This window comes from Oncorhynchus keta, chromosome 35, assembly GCF_023373465.1.
Source record: "Oncorhynchus keta strain PuntledgeMale-10-30-2019 chromosome 35, Oket_V2, whole genome shotgun sequence".
Classification (NCBI taxonomy): Eukaryota; Metazoa; Chordata; class Actinopteri; order Salmoniformes; family Salmonidae; genus Oncorhynchus; species Oncorhynchus keta.
The window spans coordinates 4,616,257-4,635,608 of record NC_068455.1 but is presented as its reverse complement, the minus strand read 5'-3'; the positions used below and the strand labels follow the sequence as shown (position 1 = coordinate 4,635,608).

General features: G+C 43.8%; 1 pseudogene; it reads right to left on the bottom strand.

The window, feature by feature from the left end:
• The window catches only part of LOC118383560 (papilin-like), a 78,441-nt pseudogene that overhangs the window by 22,006 nt on the left and 37,083 nt on the right, over nucleotides 1–19,352 (bottom strand).

Sequence of the window (19,352 nt, the reverse complement as noted above, 5' to 3'; positions counted from 1 at the left end):
GGACCTCCCCTCACCTGGTTGTCTAGGTCTTCATTAATGAGTTAGGACCTCACCTCACCTGCATGTCTAGGTCTTCATTGATGAGTTAGGACCTCCCCTCACCTGGTTGTCTAGGTCTTCATTAATGAGTTAGGACCTCCCCTCACCTGGTTGTCTCGGTCTTCATTAATGAGTTAGGACCTCCCCTCACCTGGTTGTCTAGGTCTTCATTGATTAGTTAGGACCTCCCTCACCTGGTTGTCTAGGGGTTCATTAATGAGTTAGGACCTCACCTCACCTGCTTGTCTAGGTCTTCATTGATGAGTTAGGACCTCCCCTCACCTGGTTGTCTAGGTCTTCATTAATGAGTTAGGACCTCACCTCACCTGCTTGTCTAGGTCTTCATTGATGAGTTAGGACCTCCCCTCACCTGGTTGTCTAGGTCTTCATTAATGAGTTAGGACCTCCCCTCACCTGGTTGTCTAGGTCTTCATTGATGAGTTAGGACCTCCCCTCACCTGGTTGTCTAGGTCTTCATTGATGAGTTAGGACCTCCCCTCACCTGGTTGTCTAGGTCTTCATTGATGAGTTAGGACCTCCCCTCACCTGGTTGTCTAGGTCTTCATTAATGAGTTAGGACCTCCCCTCACCTGGTTGTCTAGGTCTTCATTAATGAGTTAGGACCTCCCCTCACCTGGTTGTCTAGGTCTTCATTAATGAGTTAGGACCTCCCCTCACCTGGTTGTCTAGGTCTTCATTAATGAGTTAGGACATCCCCTCACCTGGTTGTCTAGGTCTTCATTGGACACAAATGGAAAGGATAAAACAACCAGCAGCCACTCTGCCGTCCAGGAAGTGAGTTTGACAGCCCTGTCCAATGGCGTGTCTCTGAGTGTACAAACATGTCTGAGGGTTAGAAGCTATTCTATTCCTGGTCAGACTCAGTACTGTAGCCACAAACCCCTCCACCTGCAGCTACCCACACCACAGCCCCAGGCCCCCTCCACCCACAGCTACCCACACCACAATCCCAGGCCCCCTCCACCCACAGCTACCCACACCACAACCCCAGGCCCCCTCCACCCACAGCTACCCACACCACAGCCCCAGGCCCCTCCACCTGCAGCTACCAACACCACAACCCTAGGCCCCCTCCACCCATAGCTACCCACACCACAACCCCAGGCCCCCTCCACCCGCAGCTACCCACACCACAGTCATAAGCTGATGCTACAAACCTCAAAGCAAGTAACTAATCAGGAGGGCTATTCCAGGTTACTACCCCTCACTGGTTAGGCTAGACTTTAACACACTAAAGTCAACAAGCAGGGTTGAATACACATAAAACAGACAGTGGGCTGACAGAGGTTTCCTGTGATCATATACATACACATAGCAACACATAGCAACAGATAGCAACAGATAGCAACACATAGCAACATAGTGACCCTAGACACTGGTACTTTACTGAGTTAATACTAATATATACACACTACTGCTCTACTGAGTTAATACTCATATATACACACTAGTACTCTACTGGGGTCTATACTGATATACACACACTAGTACTCTACTGGGGTAAATACTGATATATACACACTAGTGCTCTACTGGGGTCTATACTGATATATACACACTAGTACTCTACTGAGTTAATACTGATATATACACACTAGTACTCTACTGGGGGTCAATACTGATATATACACACTAGTACTCTACTGGGGTAAATACTGATATATACACACTAGTGCTCTACTGGGGTCTATACTGATATATACACACTAGTACTCTACTGAGTTAATACTGATATATACACACTAGTACTCTACTGGGGTAAATACTGATATATACACACTAGTGCTCTACTGGGGTTAATACTGATATATACACACTAGTACTCTACTGGGGTCTATACTGATATATACACACTAGTGCTCTACTGGGGTTAATACTGATATATACACACTAGTATTCTACTGAGTTAATACTGATATATACACACTAGTACTCTACTGGGGGTCAATACTGATATATACACACTAGTATTCTACTGAGTTAATACTGATATATACACACTAGTACTCTACTGAGTTAATACTGATATATACACACTAGTACTCTACTGGGGTTAATACTGATATATACACACTAGTACTCTACTGGGGTTAATACTGATATATACACACACGAGTACTCTACTGGTGTCTATACTGATATATACACACTAGTACTCTACTGAGTTAATACTGATATATACACACTAGTACTCTACTGAGTTAATACTGAAATATACACAACTACAGTACCTTCGGAAATAAATACTTTTTACAAATGTTCTTGTATTACAGCCTAAAATTAAAATAGATTTCTCACCTGTCTATACACAATACCCCATAATCATTTACATACGTATTCACAGCCCTGAGACAATACATGTTGGAAATCACATGGCAGCTTACAGCTGTGAGTCTTTCTAGGGAAGTCTCTAAGAGCTGTGAGTCTTTCTAGGGAAGTCTCTAAGAGCTGTGAGTCTTTCTAGGGAAGTCTCTAAGAGCTGTGAGTCTTTCTAGGGAAGTCTCTAAGAGCTGTGAGTCTTTCTAGGGAAGTCTCTAAGAGCTGTGAGTCTTTCTATGGAAGTCTCTAAGAGCTGTGAGTCTTTCTAGGGAAGTCTCTAAGAGCTGTGAGTTTTTCCTGGGAAGTCTCTAAGAGCTGTGAGTCTTTCTAGGGAAGTCCCTAAGAGCTGTGAGTTTTTCCTGGGAAGTCTCTAAGAGCTGTGAGTCTTTCTAGGGAAGTCTCTAAGAGCTGTGAGTTTTTCCTGGGAAGTCTCTAAGAGCTGTGAGTCTTTCTAGGGAAGTCTCTAAGAGCTGTGAGTCTTTCTAGGGAAGTCCCTAAGAGCTTTTCACACCTGGATTGTACAATAGTTGCACATTATTATTTTGTAAAAGCTCTGTCAAGTTGGTTGGCTACACAGCCATTTTCAAGTCCAAACTGTTACTAGGCCACTCAGGAACATTCAATTCAGTGTATATTTGACCTAGTGCTCTAGGTTAATGTCCTCCTGAAATGTGTCTCCCAGTTTCTGTTGGAAAGCAGACTGATCTAGAAGAAAAAGAAACGCACACCTATTTAGGCGAGGTGCTGGCTAGCGGAGTAGAAAACGTAAAAATAAAAGAGAGGCGCACACTCTAGGAGGTCAGATGCAAAAATGTAATTACCGACGTTTCGACAGCCAAGCTGTCTTCATCGGGGTATAAAGCAGACTGAGCCAGGTTTTCCTCTAGACCTATACCTGTGCTTAGCTCTATTCCATTTATTTTTATCCTAAAAAAACTCCCCAGTCCTTAACAATAACAAGCATACCCATAACATGATGCAGACACCACCATGCTTGAAAATATGAAAAGTGGTACTCAGTGATGTGTTGGATTTGCCCCAAACATAACATTTTGTATTCAGAACATAAAATTATTATATTTTTTTTTCAGTATTACTTTAGTGCCTTGTTGTAAACAGAATGCATGTTTTGGAATATTTTGTATCTTTACAGGCTTTCTTCTTTTCACTCAGTCAATTAGGTTAGTATTGTGGAGTAACTACAATGTTGTTGATCCATCCTCAGAGTCTCCTATCACAGCCATTAAACTCTGTGACTGTTTTAAAGTCATCATTGGCCTCATGTTGAAATCCCTGAGCAGTTTCCTTCCTCTCCGGCGACTGAGTTAGAAAGGACACCTGTATCTTTGTAGTGACTGGGTGTATTGATACACCATTCAAAGTGTAATTAATCACTTCACCAAAGGGATATTCAATGTCTGCTTTTTGATTTTTTATCTACCAATAGGGGCCCTTCCTTGCGAGGCATTGGAAAACCTCCCTGGTCTTTGTGGTGGAAATTCACAGCTCCACTGAGGGACCTTACAGATAATTGTACGTGTGGGGTACAGAGATGAGGTAGTCGTTAAAAAATCATGATAAACACTATTATTGCACACAGAGTGAGTTCATTTAACTTATTATGAGACTTGTTAAGCACATTTTTACTCCTGAACTTATTTAGGCTTGACATAACAAAGGGGTTGAATATTTATTGACTCAAGACATTTCAGATTTTCATTTTGAATTATTTTGTAAACATTTCTAAAAACCTAACTCAACTTCGACATTATGGGGTATTGTGTTTAGGCCAGTGACACAAACTCTCAAATTAATCCATTTAAATTCAGAATGTAACAACAAAATCTGGAAAAAGTCTAGGAGTGCAGAACACTTTGTGAAGACCAAACACCCAGACATACTGATAAACACTTGAAGTAGGAAGTTTACATACACTGAGGTTGGAGTCATTAAAACTCGTTTTTCAACCACTCCACAAATGTCTTGTTAACAAACTATAGTTTCGGCAAGTCGGTTAGGACATCTACTTTGTGCATGACACAAGTAATTTTTCCAACAATTGTTTACAGACAGATTATTTCACTTATAATTCACTGTATCACAATTCCAGTGGGTCAGTAGTTTACATACACTAAGTTGACTCTGCCTTTAAAAAGCGTGGAAAATTCCAGAAAACGATGTCATAGCTTTAGAAGCTTCTGATAGGCTAATTGACATCATTTGAGTTAATTGGAGGTGTACCTGTGGATGTATTTCAAGGCCTACCTTCAAACGCAGTGCCTCTTTGCTTGACATCATGGGAAAATCAAAAGAAATCAGCCAAGACCTCAGAAAAAAATTGTAGACCTCCACAAGTTTGGTTCATCTTTGGGAACAATTTCCAAACGCCTGAAGGTACCACATTCATCTGTACAAACAATAGTACACAAGTATAAACACCATGGGACCACACAGCCGTCATGATGCTCAGGAAGGAGACGCTTTCTGTCTCCTAGAGATGAACGTACTTTGGTGCAAAAAGTGCAAATCAATCCCAGAACAAGAACAAAGGACCTTGTGAAGATGCTGGAGGAAACAGGTACAAAAGTATCTATATCCACAGTAAAACGAGTCCTATATCGACATAACCTGAAAGGCCGCTCAGGAAGGAAAAAGCCACTGCTCCAAAACCGCCATAAAAAAGCCAGTCTACAGTTTGCAACTGCACATGGGGACAAAGATCGTACTTTTTGGAGAAATGTCCTCTGGTCTGATGAAACAGTTTGGCCATAATGACCACAGTTATGTTTGGAGGAAAAAGGGGGAGGCTTGCAAGCCGAAGAACACCATCCCAACCATGAAGCACGGGGGTGGCAGCATCATGTTGTGGGGGTGCTTTGTTGCAGGAGGGACTGGTGCACTTAACAAAATAGACAGCATCATGAGGAAGAATATTATGTGGATATATTGAAGCAACATCTCAAGACATCAGTCAGGAAGTTAAAGCTTGGTCGCAAATGGATCTTCCAAATGGACAATGACCCCAAGCATACTTCCAAAGTTGTGGCAAAATGGCTTAAGGACAACAAAGTCAAGGTATTGGAGTGGCCATCACAAAGCCCTGACCTCAATCCTATAGAAAATCTGGCAGCAGAACTGAAAAAGCGAGTGCGAGCAAGGAGGCCTACAAACCTGACTCAGTTACACCAGCTCTGTCAGGAGGAATGGGCCATAATTGAACTAACTTATTGTGGGAAGCTTGTGGAAGGATACCTGAAACTTTTGACCCAAGTTAAACAATTGAAGGCAATGCTACCAAATACTAATTGAGTGTATGTAAACTTCTCACCCACTGGGAATGTGATGAAAGAACAAAAGCTGAAATAAATCATTCTCTCTACTATTATTCTGACATTTCACATTCTTAAAATAAAGTGGTGATCCTAACTGACCTAAAACAGGGAACCTTTACTGGAATTAAATGTCAGGAATTGTGAAAAAGTGAGTTTAAATGTATTTGGCTAAAGTGTATGTAAAGTTCTGACTTCTGACTGTATAGACCAGACCACCATGGGAAGGAGATTGGATCTCTGAGCTGGTTGCAGGCAGGAGGAGGAGGAGGAGGAGGAGGAGGAGGAGGAGAGGTGAATGAGGAGGGAGGAGAGGTGAAGGAGAAGGGAGGAGGAGGAGGAGGAGAGAGAGTTTGGATCTCTGAGCTGGCTGTAGGAGGAGGAGGAGGAGAGATGGAGGAGGAGGAGGAGGAGACAGTTTGGATCTCTGAGCTGGATAGTTGCCCCTCACCCAACATGGAGGACAGGCTTCAACACTGAACACAGACTTGAGACAGAAACTCAGACTGAACTCAAACACAGGGAGGACTGCTGCACTGTAGCTGTGTGTTAGAGGCGTACAGGCTTTCTTTGACCTTTTACCAGCAGGTGTCTATAATGTCCAGGTTAGCATTACATCCCTATAGTGGATGATGTGTCTATAATGTCCAGGTTGTCTATAATGTCCAGGTTAGCATTACATCCCTATAGTGGATGATGTGTCTATAATGTCCAGGTTGTCTATAATGTCCAGGTTGTCTATAATGTCCAGGTTGTCTATAATGTCCAGGTTGTCTATAATGTCCAGGTCAGCATTACATGCCTATAGTGGATGATGTGTCTATAATGTCCAGGTTGTCTATAATGTCCAGGTTAGCATTACATCCCTATAGTGGATGATGTGTCTATAATGTCCAGGTTGTCTATAATGTCCAGGTTGTCTATAATGTTCAGGTTGTCTATAATGTCCAGGTCAGCATTACATGCCTATCGTGGATGATGTGTCTATAATGTCCAGGTTAGCATTACATGCCTATAGTGGATGATGTGTCTATAATGTCCAGGTTAGCATTACATTCCTATAGTGGATGATGTGTCTATAATGTCCAGGTTGTCTATAATGTCCAGGTTGTCTATAATGTCCAGGTCAGCATTACATGCCTATAGTGGATGATGTGTCTATAATGTCCAGGTTAGCATTACATTCCTATAGTGGATGATGTGTCTATAATGTCCAGGTTGTCTATAATGTCCAGGTTGTCTATAATGTCCAGGTTGTCTATAATGTCCAGGTTGTCTATAATGTCCAGGTCAGCATTACATGCCTATAGTGGATGCTGTAGTAAATGAAATATATTGAATCTTTGGCCCATTTGACCTAGTGTATATGAAGACATGATCTCATATACACACTAACAGTAAACCTCTCTGGATAACAGTGTGTTCTAAATGACTAAGTGTGTAAATATATATCCCCTGTGTTTGAGCTCCGGGGACCAGCGGGGCCACCGTAGGCCCTGGGTTACCTGTACACATATGTTCTGGGGCTTTCAGAGGGCGTCCACGCATTTGGCTGATACAGGTACGCCATCCTTTATGAACAGGGACAACAACAACACCCACAACAGTGAGACCTGGGGTGTATTCATTAGTGCACATCGTAGCATCCCGCGAAACGTTTCGTAACGAAAAAAAGAATACGTTTTTCAACAAAAACAAGAGTTTATTTTGGACAAATTCTGGTAGGTCCCGCCCTGTTTCGTTACGTTTGCTTCTGTTTGCTTCAATTTAGTTTCTAGTGAATACACCCCAGACAGCTAGGAGCCCAGCCAGACAGCTAGGAGCCCAGCCAGACAGCTAGGAGTCCAGCCAGACAGCTAGGAGTCCAGACAGACAGCTAGGAGCCCAGCCAGACAGCTAGGAGTCCAGCCAGACAGCTAGGAGTCCAGACAGACAACTAGGAGCCCAGCCAGACAGCTAGGAGTCCAGACAGACAGCTAGGAGCCCAGCCAGACAGCTAGGAGTCCAGACAGACAGCTAGGAGTCCAGACAGACAGCTAGGAGTCCAGACAGACAGCTAGGAGCCCAGCCAGACAGCTAGGAGCCCAGCCAGACAGCTAGGAGTCCAGACAGACAGCTAGGAGTCCAGACAGACAGCTAGGAGTCCAGACAGACAGCTAGGAGCCCAGCCAGACAGCTAGGAGCCCAGCCAGACAGCTAGGAGTCCAGACAGACAGCTAGGAGTCCAGACAGACAGCTAGGAGTCCAGACAGACAGCTAGGAGCCCAGCCAGACAGCTAGGAGTCCAGACAGACAGCTAGGAGTCCAGACAGACAGCTAGGAACCCAGCCAGACAGCTAGGAGCCCAGCCAGACAGCTAGGAGTCCAGACAGACAGCTAGGAGCCCAGCCAGACAGCTAGGAGTCCAGACAGACAGCTAGGAGTCCAGACAGACAGCTAGGAGCCCAGCCAGACAGCTAGGAGTCCAGACAGACAGCTAGGAGCCCAGCCAGACAGCTAGGAGCCCAGCCAGACAGCTAGGAGTCCAGACACAGCTAGTAGCCCAGCCAGAGCTCCTGCATGGACTCACACTACTGAACCCAGATCAGTCATAACAAGGGATATCATTGTGCTCCTCCAAAAGCCTTTTCACTCCGCATTGTCCTTAGCCCTCCGGCTAAGACTGGCTCTGGGCTAGCTTATCCCGTAATCACACACACATTTGTTAACTCTGGACTACGTTTTGCAGCTCTTGAGACACTGACTGTAAATAACTAACACCATATACTTGAAAAGTCTGTTGTTGATTTCCCAAAAGGAGTTAATGTGATACGTAGCCCACCCCCCACTAGTGCCCGGCTGACTCACCGACGGGTCTGAGGGCACGTCTGAGGTTGCAGGTGCGGTTGGTGAGGGGGCGTGGCAGGGCGGTGCACAGGTAGTCTGGGTAGGCCTCGTTATCGATGGCACAGAACACCAGACGGGACTGGTAGCCTAGTGGAGGGAGGAAGAGCGAACAGAAGGAGGAATCAGTCAAGGAGTAAGAAGAAGAAGAAGAAGAAGAAGAAGAAGAAGAAGAAGAAGAAGAAGTGTAAGGTCCAAGTCAAGATATGTCAGAAACATCATGTAAACAAAAAGACTCCATTAAAGTAAGGTGACAGATTAAAGTGAGGTGACAGATTAAAGTGAGGTGACAGATTAAAGTGAGGTGACAGATTAAAGTAAAGTGACAGATTAAAGTAAAGTGACAGATTAAAGTAAGGTGACAGATTAAAGTGAGGTGACAGATTAAAGTAAAGTGACAGATTAAAGTGAGGTGACAGATTAAAGTAAGGTGACAGATTAAAGTGAGGTGACAGATTAAAGTAAAGTGACAGATTAAAGTGAGGTGACAGATTAAAGTGAGGTGACAGATTAAAGTAAGGTGACAGATTAAAGTGAGGTGACAGATTAAAGTAAGGTGACAGATTAAAGTGAGGTGACAGATTAAAGTGAGGTGACAGATTAAAGTAAGGTGACAGATTAAAGTAAAGTGACAGATTAAAGTAAGGTGACAGATTAAAGTGAGGTGACAGATTAAAGTGAGGTGACAGATTAAAGTGAGGTGACAGATTAAAGTAAGGTGACAGATTAAAGTGAGGTGACAGATTAAAGTGAGGTGACAGATTAAAGTGAGGTGACAGATTAAAGTGAGGTGACAGATTAAAGTGAGGTGACAGATTAAAGTGAGGTGACAGATTAAAGTGAGGTGACAGATTAAAGTGAGGTGACAGATTAAAGTGAGGTGACAGATTAAAGTAAAGTGACAGATTAAAGTGAGGTGACAGATTAAAGTAAAGTGACAGATTAAAGTGAGGTGACAGATTAAAGTAAGGTGACAGATTAAAGTGAGGTGACAGATTAAAGTGAGGTGACAGATTAAAGTGAGGTGACAGATTAAAGTGAGGTGACAGATTAAAGTGAGGTGACAGATTAAAGTAAGGTGACAGATTAAAGTAAAGTGACAGATTAAAGTAAGGTGACAGATTAAAGTGAGGTGACAGATTAAAGTGAGGTGACAGATTAAAGTAAAGTGACAGATTAAAGTGAGGTGACAGATTAAAGTGAGGTGACAGATTAAAGTAAGGTGACAGATTAAAGTAAGGTGACAGATTAAAGTGAGGTGACAGATTAAAGTGAGGTGACAGATTAAAGTGAGGTGACAGATTAAAGTAAGGTGACAGATTAAAGTAAGGTGACAGATTAAAGTGAGGTGACAGATTAAAGTGAGGTGACAGATTAAAGTGAGGTGACAGATTAAAGTAAGGTGACAGATTAAAGTGAGGTGACAGATTAAAGTGAGGTGACAGATTAAAGTGAGGTGACAGATTAAAGTAAGGTGACAGATTAAAGTAAGGTGACAGATTAAAGTGAGGTGACAGATTAAAGTAAGGTGACAGATTAAAGTAAGGTGACAGATTAAAGTGAGGTGACAGATTAAAGTGAGGTGACAGATTAAAGTGAGGTGACAGATTAAAGTGAGGTGACAGATTAAAGTGAGGTGACAGATTAAAGTAAGGTGACAGATTAAAGTGAGGTGACAGATTAAAGTAAAGTGACAGATTAAAGTGAGGTGACAGATTAAAGTAAAGTGACAGATTAAAGTGAGGTGACAGATTAAAGTAAGGTGACAGATTAAAGTGAGGTGACAGATTAAAGTGAGGTGACAGATTAAAGTGAGGTGACAGATTAAAGTGAGGTGACAGATTAAAGTAAGGTGACAGATTAAAGTGAGGTGACAGATTAAAGTGAGGTGACAGATTAAAGTAAAGTGACAGATTAAAGTAAAGTGACAGATTAAAGTAAAGTGACAGATTAAAGTGAGGTGACAGATTAAAGTGAGGTGACAGATTAAAGTGAGGTGACAGATTAAAGTGAGGTGACAGATTAAAGTGAGGTGACAGATTAAAGTAAAGTGACAGATTAAAGTAAAGTGACAGATTAAAGTAAAGTGACAGATTAAAGTGAGGTGACAGATTAAAGTAAAGTGACAGATTAAAGTAAAGTGACAGATTAAAGTAAAGTGACAGATTAAAGTAAAGTGACAGATTAAAGTGAGGTGACAGATTAAAGTAAAGTGACAGATTAAAGTGAGGTGACAGATTAAAGTGAGGTGACAGATTAAAGTAAGGTGACAGATTAAAGTGAGGTGACAGATTAAAGTAAGGTGACAGATTAAAGTGAGGTGACAGATTAAAGTAAGGTGACAGATTAAAGTGAGGTGACAGATTAAAGTGAGGTGACAGATTAAAGTAAGGTGACAGATTAAAGTAAGGTGACAGATTAAAGTGAGGTGACAGATTAAAGTAAGGTGACAGATTAAAGTGAGGTGACAGATTAAAGTGAGGTGACAGATTAAAGTGAGGTGACAGATTAAAGTAAGGTGACAGATTAAAGTGAGGTGACAGATTAAAGTGAGGTGACAGATTAAAGTAAGGTGACAGATTAAAGTGAGGTGACAGATTAAAGTGAGGTGACAGATTAAAGTAAGGTGACAGATTAAAGTAAAGTGACAGATTAAAGTGAGGTGACAGATTAAAGTGAGGTGACAGATTAAAGTGAGGTGACATTAGATTAAAGTGAGGTGACATTAGATTAAAATAAAGTGACATTAGATTAAAATAAAGTGACATTAGAGTAAATAAAGTGACATTAGATTAAATAAGGTGACATTAGATTAAAATAAGGTGACATTAGATTAAAATAAGGTGACATTAGAGTAAATAAGGTGACATTAGAGTAAATAAGGTGACATTAGATTAAATAAGGTGACATTAGATTAAATAAGGTGACATTAGATTAAAATAAGGTGACATTAGAGTAAATAAGGTGACATTAGATTAAGTAAGGTGACATTAGAGTAAATAAGGTGACATTAGATTAAAATAAGGTGACATTAGATTAAATAAGGTGACATTAGAGTAAATAAGGTGACATTAGAGTAAATAAGGTGACATTAGATTAAATAAGGTGACATTAGATTAAATAAGGTGACATTAGAGTAAATAATGTGACATTAGATTAAATAAGGTGACATTAGATTAAAGTAAGGTGACATTAGATTAAAGTAAGGTGACATTAGAGTAAATAAGGTGACATTAGAGTAAATAAGGTGACATTAGATTAAATAAGGTGACATTAGATTAAAATAAAGTGACATTAGATTAAAATAAAGTGACATTAGAGTAAATAAAGTGACATTAGATTAAATAAAGTGACATTAGAGTAAATAAAGTGACATTAGAGTAAATAAGGTGACATTAGAGTAAATAAAGTGACATTAGAGTAAATAATGTGACATTAGATTAAATAAGGTGACATTAGATTAAATAAGGTGACATTAGAGTAAATAAGGTGACATTAGAGTAAATAAGGTGACATTAGAGTAAATAAGGTGACAGAGTAAATAAGGTGACATTAGAGTAAATAAGGTGACATTAGAGTAAATAAAGTGACATTAGAGTAAATAAAGTGACATTAGAGTAAATAATGTGACATTAGATTAAATAAGGTGACAGAGTAAATAAGGTGACATTAGATTAAATAAGGTGACATTAGATTAAATAAAGTGACATTAGATTAAATAAAGTGACATTCGAGTAAATAATGTGACATTAGATTAAATAATGTGACATTAGATTAAATAATGTGACATTAGATTAAATAAAGTGACATTAGATTAAATAAAGTGACATTAGATTAAATAAAGTGACATTAGATTATAGTAAGAGGACTAGGGTTGCAAAATTAGAGTCAATTTCCTGCCTGGAAGATTCGGATTTCCTGCTTATTCCCTCCTAATTCCGGGATTCTTTTAACGTAATTTCTGAAAAACCTGGGAATTTGGGGAAAGTAACCAAAATATTGCAACCCCAGAAGGACACGTACCTGATCCACACTCTCTGCTGCAGGTAGACCAGGAGCGAAGCTCCAGTAGTATCCCCTCTCTGGACCGACCGTTAGGGGAGGTAGTACTCAATACTCTACTCCCTGGTTATGTTCCTGGATGATCAACTGAAGGGGAGAGAAAGAGAGAAATAGATAAAAACCTCTACCTTTATTTAATTTGACTGAGTACAGAGAAAGACAGAGAGACACAGACAGCAACAGACCTGGGAACAGACGACAACAGACCTGAGACCAGACTTACAACAGACCTGGGATCAGACTACAACAGACCTGAGACCAGACTACAACAGCCCTGAGATCAGACTACAACAGACCTGAGACCAGACTTACAACAGACCTGGGAACAGACTTACAACAGACCTGAGACCAGACTTACAACAGACCTGAGATCAGACTACAACAGACCTGAGACCAGACTTACAACAGACCTGAGACCAGACTTACAACAGACCTGAGACCAGACTTACAACAGACCTGAGACCAGACTTACAACAGACCTGAGACCAGACTTACAACAGACCTGAGACCAGACTTACAACAGACCTGGGATCAGACTACAACAGACCTGAGATCAGACTACAACAGACCTGAGACCAGACTTACAACAGACCTGAGACCAGACTTACAACAGACCTGAGACCAGACTTACAACAGACCTGAGACCAGACTTACAACAGACCTGAGACCAGACTTACAACAGACCTGAGACCAGACTTACAACAGACCTGAGACCAGACTTACAACAGACCTGAGACCAGACTACAACAGACCTGAGATCAGACTACAACAGACCTGAGACCAGACTTACAACAGACCTGGGATCAGACTACAACAGACCAAACACAGATTAAGTCTTGTCCTGGACTAAATTTTTTGATTGAGATCTGTGTTCTGGGAAACTGCCCGTATATGACTAAAATGTCAAATTAGAAGGTACTTTAAAACACGTGACATAAACACCAATGTTTCAGGTCTATAACAGCCGAGGAGGTAGTTGTGTTTCAGGTCTATAACAGCCGAGGAGGTAGTTGTGTTTCAGGTCTATAACAGGTAGTTGTGTTTCAGGTCTATAACAGGTAGTTGTGTTTCAGGTCTATAACAGCCGAGGAGGTAGTTGTGTTTCAGGTCTATAACAGCCGAGGAGGTAGTTGTGTTTCAGGTCTATAACAGCCGAGGAGGTAGTTGTGTTTCAGGTCTATAACAGCCGAGGAGGTAGTTGTGTTTCAGGTCTATAACAGCCGAGGAGGTAGTTGTGTTTCAGGTCTATAACAGCCGAGGAGGTAGTTGTGTTTCAGGTCTATAACAGCCGAGGAGGTAGTTGTGTTTCAGGTCTATAACAGCCGAGGAGGTAGTTGTGTTTCAGGTCTATAACAGCCGAGGAGGTAGTTGTGTTTCAGGTCTATAACAGCCGAGGAGGTAGTTGTGTTTCAGGTCTATAACAGCCGAGGAGGTAGTTGTGTTTCAGGTCTATAACAGCCGAGGAGGTAGTTGTGTTTCAGGTCTATAACAGCCGAGGAGGTAGTTGTGTTTCAGGTCTATAACAGCCGAGGAGGTAGTTGTGTTTCAGGTCTATAACAGCCGAGGAGGTAGTTGTGTTTCAGGTCTATAACAGCCGAGGAGGTAGTTGTGTTTCAGGTCTATAACAGCCGAGGAGGTAGTTGTGTTTCAGGTCTATAACAGGTAGTTGTGTTTCAGGTCTATAACAGCCGAGGAGGTAGTTGTGTTTCAGGTCTATAACAGCCGAAGAGGTAGTTGTGTTTCAGGTCTATAACGGCCGAGGAGGTAGTTGTGTTTCAGGTCTATAACAGCCGAGGGGTAGTTGTGTTTCAGGTCTATAACGGCCGAGGAGGTAGTTGTGTTTCAGGTCTATAACGGCCGAGGAGGTAGTTGTGTTTCAGGTCTATAACAGCCGAGGAGGTAGTTGTGTTTCAGGTCTATAACAGCCGAGGAGGTAGTTGTGTTTCAGGTCTATAACAGCCGAGGAGGTAGTTGTGTTTCAGGTCTATAACAGCCGAGGAGGTAGTTGTGTTTCAGGTCTATAACAGCCGAGGAGGTAGTTGTGTTTCAGGTCTATAACAGCCGAGGAGGTAGTTGTGTTTCAGGTCTATAACAGCCGAGGAGGTAGTTGTGTTTCAGGTCTATAACAGCCGAGGAGGTAGTTGTGTTTCAGGTCTATAACAGCCGAGGAGGTAGTTGTGTTTCAGGTCTATAACAGCCGAGGAGGTAGTTGTGTTTCAGGTCTATAACAGCCGAGGAGGTAGTTGTGTTTCAGGTCTATAACAGCCGAGGAGGTAGTTGTGTTTCAGGTCTATAACAGCCGAGGAGGTAGTTGTGTTTCAGGTCTATAACAGGTAGTTCAGAGTTCAGAGTCACAGATCATTAGAGACAGAAGGACTAGAGTTCAGAGTCACAGATCATTAGAGACAGAAGGACTAGAGTTCAGTCACAGATCATTACAGACAGAAGGACTAGAGTTCAGTCACAGATCATTACAGACAGAAGGACTAGAGTTCAGAGTCACAGATCATTACAGACAGAAGGACTAGAGTTCAGAGTCACAGATCATTACAGACAAAAGGACGAGAACCTAATCCCACCCCACCCAAGGACCTAAAGGATGAACTGACTCTGACCTCTATAACCAGCGGCTCGGTGGTGGGTCCGCGGCCGATGATGGTCTCAGGAGTCATCTCTCCTCAGCCCCTCTCTGGTAGTATAGCATGGTGCCTGCTACTGGAGTGACCCTGGAGAACTCAATCACCCAGTGGCCGTTCAGGTAGTACTCACCACGCAGGTTCTTAACGGCTGGTGGTAGACACAGGCAGACAGAGACAGACAGACACAGAGACAGGCAGAGACAAAGACAGGCAGACACAGACAGAGACGGCAGAGACAGGCAGAGAGAGAGACAGGCAGAGACAGACAGACAGACAGACACAGAGACAGGCAGACAGAGACAGACAGACAGACACAGACAGACAGAGACAGACAGACACAGAGACAGGCAGACAGAGACAGGCAGAGACAGGCAGACACAGAGACAGGCAGACAGAGACAGGCAGAGACAGACAGACACAGAGACAGGCAGACAGAGACAGGCAGACAGAGACAGACAGACACAGACAGACAGACACAGACAGACAGAGACAGACAGAGACAAAGACAGACAGACACAGACAGACAGAGACAGACAGAGACAAAGACAGGCAGACACAGAGACAGGCAGAGACAGAGACAGGCAGACACAGAGACAGGCAGACACAGACAGAGACAGGCAGAGACAGAGACAGGCAGACACAGAGACAGGCAGAGACAAAGACAGGCAGACACAGACAGAGACGGCAGAGACAGGCAGAGACAAGAGACAGGCAGACACAGACAGAGACAGGCAGAGACAAACACATGCAGACACAGACAGAGACGGCAGAGACAGGCAGAGATAGACAGACACAGACAAACACAGACAGACACAGCGAGAGACAGAGAAACAGACAGAGACAGGCAGAGAGAGACAGGCAGAGACAAACAGAGACAGGCAGAGAGAGAGACAGGCAGAGACAAACAGAGACAGGCAGAGAGAGACAGGCAGAGACAAAGACAGGCAGACACAGACAGAGACGGCAGAGACAGGCAGAGACATTACAGACAGGCAGAGACAAACAGAGACAGGCAGAGACAAACACAGGCAGACACAGACAGAGACGGCAGAGACAGGCAGAGATAGACAGACACAGACAAACACAGACAGACACAGCGAGAGACAGAGAAACAGACAGAGACAGGCAGAGACACAGACAGACAGAGACAGACACAGACATAGAGTCACAGATCATTAGAGACAGAAGGACTAGAATTCAGAGTCACAGATCATTACAGACAGAAGGACTAGAGTTCAGAGTCACAGATCATTACAGACAGAAGGACTAGAGTTCAGAGTCACAGATCATTACAGACAGAAGGACTAGAGTTCAGAGTCACAGATCATTAGAGACAGAAGGACTAGAGTTCAGAGTCACAGATCATTACACCACCATAGAACACAGCTTTTCTGGTACAACTGTCCTATTGCCATCTCATGTCATGTCATCTCTAGCCCAGTCATCCAAGGAATTAAGACTTGCCCAGGCAATTAGGGACTTGCCCGGGCAGTTAGGGACTCGCCCGGGCAGTTAGAGACTCACCTGGACAGTTAGGGACTCGCACGGGCAGTTAGGGACTCACCCGGGCAATTAGGGACTCACCCGGGCAATTAGGGACTCACCCGGGCAGTTAGGGACTCGCCCGGACAGTTAGGGACTCGCCCGGACAGTTAGGGACTCGCCCGGGCAGTTAGGGACTCGCCCGGGCAGTTAGGGACTTCGCCGGGCAGTTAGGGACTCGCCCGGGCAGTTAGGGACTCGCCCGGGCAGTTAGGGACTCGCCCGGGCAGTTAGGGACTCGCCGGGCAGTTAGGGACTCGCTGGGCAGTTAGGGACTCGCCTGGGCAGTTAGGGACTCGCCTGGGCAGTTAGGGACTCACCCAGGTAATTACGAGTGGCAACAGTCTCTCTGATGTGGATGGAGGTGGCTCCCACAGGGATGATAAACACCTGGTTATAGCCTGGGAGGGAGGAGAACAGGAGAGATAAAACACCTGGTTATAGCCTGGGTGGGAGGAGAACAGGAGAGATAAAACACCTGGTTATAGCCTGGGAGGGAGGAGAACAGGAGAGATAAAACACCTGGTTATAGCCTGGGAGGGAAGAGAACAGGAGAGATAAAACACCTGGTTATAGCCTGGGAGGGAGGAGAACAGGAGAGATAAAACACCTGGTTATAGCCTGGGAGGGAAGAGAACAGGAGAGATAAAACACCTAGTTATAGCCTGGGAGGGAAGAGAACAGGAGATATAAAACACCTGGTTATAGCCTGGGAGGGAAGAGAACAGGAGAGATAAAACACCTGGTTATAGCCTGGGAGGGAAGAGAACAGGAGAGATAAAACACCTGGTTATAGCCTGGGAGGAAAGAGAACAGGAGAGATAAAACACCTGGTTATAGCTTGGGAGGGAGGAGAACAGGAGACATAAAACACATCAGTGGACATGAAGAGTCGATACCATGGAGAGATGCTTTGTTAACACACTGATGTCCAGAGAGTGGGCTGTAACGGGAGCTCTATCCACGGATCCTGTTGAAGAGGTAAGAGAACTGTACCTTTGGGCAGGTTGGTCATGCTGAAGGTGCTCCTGACGGGGTAGCAGGACTGTCCGTTGCCCCCACACTGCAGACAGGGGTCCTCCTGTTGGGGGGATTCCAGCATGTTGTCACAGCCCAGACGCTACAGGGGGAGGGGGATAGGGAGGGAGATGGGGACATGGATTAGAGCAGGCCTCTCCGACCCCGTTCCTGGAGAGATACCCTCCTGTAGGTTTACACCAGGGCTCTCCAACCCTGTTCTTGGTGTAAATCTACAGGAGGGTATCTCTCCAGCAACAGGGTTGGGGAGTCCTGGTGTAAACCTACAGGAGGGTATCTCTCCAAGAACAGGGTTGGAGAGGCCTGGGTTGGAGGGATAGAGAAAGAAACCCAGCCAGCAACATGCAGGCCACACCCTGGAAGTAGAGAGATACTAGGTCTGGAAGGAGAGAGAGAGATACTAGGTCTGGAAGGAGAGAGATACTAGGTCTGGAAGGAGAGATATACTAGGTCTGGAAGGAGAGAGATACTAGGTCTGGAAAGAGAGAGAGATACTAGGTCTGGAAGGAGAGAGAGAGATACTAGGTCTGGAAGGAGAGAGAGATACTAGGTCTGGAAGGAGAGAGAGATACTAGGTCTGGAAGGAGAGAGAGATACTAGGTCTGGAAGGAGAGAGAGATACTAGGTCTGGAAGGAGAGAGAGATACTAGGTCTGGAAGGAGAGAGAGATACTAGGTCTGGAAGGAGAGAGATACTAGGTCTGGAAGGAGAGAGAGAGATACTAGGTCTGGAAGGAGAGAGATACTAGGTCTGGAAGGAGAGATATACTAGGTCTGGAAGGAGAGAGAGATACTAGGTCTGGAAGGAGAGAGAGATACTAGGTCTGGAAGGAGAGAGATACTAGGTCTGGAAGGAGAGAGAGATACTAGGTCTGGAAGGAGAGAGATACTAGGTCTGGAAGGAGAGAGATACTAGGTCTGGAAGGAGAGAGAGATACTAGGTCTGGAAGGAGAGAGAGATACTAGGTCTGGAAGGAGAGAGAGATACTAGGTCTGGGAAGGTATTTGAGTAGCTATGAAGATCTCATCAGTGGGATTCAGGAAGACAAGAAGGTTGTCACACAACTCAATACAGGTTTAAGTTAGAGGGAAACTGAAGTTAAAGGGAAACTGAAGTACCAGTGAAACTGAAGTTATAAGAAATAGGGAAACTGAAGTTATAGGGAAACTGAAGTTAGAGGGAAACTGAAGTTAGAGGGAAACTGTAAAAGTGTTGATAAATTCTATTAAACCCCCCTTGATAATCACAACGCCCTTCTGTTAAGCCTCAAATTTAATCCTACCTCTCTCACACACACACACACACACACACACACGAACACACACACACACCTTACAGACTCCATCAACACAGACATCCTTCCTCCCGGGGTGGCAGGGCGTGCCGTCGGCCACAGCTGTCCTGTGGCGGTAGAAGAAGTTCTCTCCTCTGGGCATACAGTTCAGCTCACACAGGTTGTCGGCTGGTGGGAAACACAAAC